Raw genomic sequence first — 1,734 nt, 5'->3', positions numbered from 1 at the left:
CAGTAGAATGAGTTTCCGATAAGGGCTGCCACTGCAGTTCTCCCTTCTCCTTTCCGGAGCTGACAGCCCCTCCTCCCACGGGACTGAGCCTGGCAGGGAGGGGCGCGGGTCCCCTGGCCGCAAAAACTTACAGATTTCGCTGCTCTCAGCAGTTCCACATTTTCATGAGTGTTGTATGAAGTATGTCCAAAGTCAGATTGCTCTGTGGTGTCCAGTCCACGCAGTTCCTGGCTTTCTACCTACTTTCCTGGAGGAGTAACTAAAACATACAGCTCACCAGTCTGCCATCTTGCCCCGCCTCCCGAAACTCAGAGTCTTAAGGGAGAGCTAACTTCACACCAGCCTGCAAAACTCTCAGCCCCTGACACTGTGCACAAACCCCAGAAAAAACGGGTGGGTGTTTAACATGAAGGAAGGTGTAGGGTGACAAGAGCTGGTCAAAAACTGGGAGATGAAAGATAAAAGCAACAATTCAAAGTGTAGGGAAAAAACCTTTAAGCACAGATAAATTCATCTTGATGTTATTGATAATAGTTAAAAATTAGAAATAAGCACCCCCATCAGGAAATGGTAAAAATAACCGATAGTATAACCTAATGGAATAAATTCAGCTGTTAAATTATGTGTATGAAGATCATAATGCAAATAATGCTTATGACATTGGGAGAACTGAAAAATCAGGATAAAAGACTGTACATATGATATATATTTTTTAAATCCTGCAAATAATAATAATAAAAAGCACTGGTGTAAAATATACCAAAATATTTATAGTTGATTAAGTTTGAGCAATTGAATTATGGCTTTCCCCCTTCTTTTTTCTCTACTTTCCAAATGTAGTAAAAACAAATTATAACAAAATCAAGATATTAAAAATGTAAGGCCTAAAACACAATGGATTCAGTTGTCAAACTGCCAATTTATCTTTATTTTGTGTAGATAAGTAACAATAAAAAAAGTTCATATTTCTTCAGGGTCATATCTTTTCCCAGCTTTCCAAAGACCCGGTAGTTGAAACCGCCAAATCTGGCAACAACACAGAATAAACTGTCATTGGTGAAAATGTCACGAGTGCGGATATCTGCGTCAGCACCCCAGGAACGGCGGGCAGACACGAATACTCCTTCTCCTCTTTGTTCTTCAATTGCTGCTTGCACCACCATTTTATATTGGTCAAATCCAATTTCTTTTCATTTATCTTCAATGTTCTCTGATAAACTGTTGTGAGCTGAGGCATTTCTTCTGTGGAGTTTTCAGCTCAGCCAGGCCCTCCTAGCGTACGGCGTGGGCGCAGCTGTAACCAGGGAGGGTCTGGACCTTTGCTGGAAAACTGGCTGTAATACATGGTGCCCTTGGGCTCCCCTATGTTCTTTGCAGTTCCGGGCACCCCGTCACCCTCAGAGAAGGACACGCTGGCTGACGTGGCCATGGCCAGGGCACTCGGGCCCGGGCATATCTTGCGATGAAGGCCTGGCCTCTCTGCTCCCAGCTGGAACCTCTGTCTTTTTCTTGATCCTGATTTGTTCATCTCTGCTTTTGGCAGCTCGTCTTCCTTTTGCAATTTGTCTCTGGCTCATCAAAGAAAGAGTTTGAAGTCCTATTTCTTATTCTCCCTGTTGCTTGTGCATTATTTCCAGGAGGAGAAGGAAGAAAGGCTGAAGCTACTCCTTGATTTAGAAAAGCAGATTTCTCTCTATGCATCTGAGGCCTTGTTACAGGACACATTCAGGACTG

The 1,734-nt window shown here is 43.3% G+C and overlaps 1 pseudogene; it reads right to left on the bottom strand.

Annotated features, from left to right (window-relative positions):
- Positions 1-926: 926 nt before the first annotated feature.
- On the bottom strand, positions 927-1,429 carry LOC119542507 (annotated as a pseudogene).
- Positions 1,430-1,734: the final 305 nt, after the last annotated feature.

This window comes from Choloepus didactylus, chromosome 8 (assembly GCF_015220235.1).
Source record: "Choloepus didactylus isolate mChoDid1 chromosome 8, mChoDid1.pri, whole genome shotgun sequence".
Taxonomy (NCBI): domain Eukaryota; kingdom Metazoa; phylum Chordata; class Mammalia; order Pilosa; family Megalonychidae; genus Choloepus; species Choloepus didactylus.
This window is presented reverse-complemented; position numbering and strand designations above follow the sequence as displayed.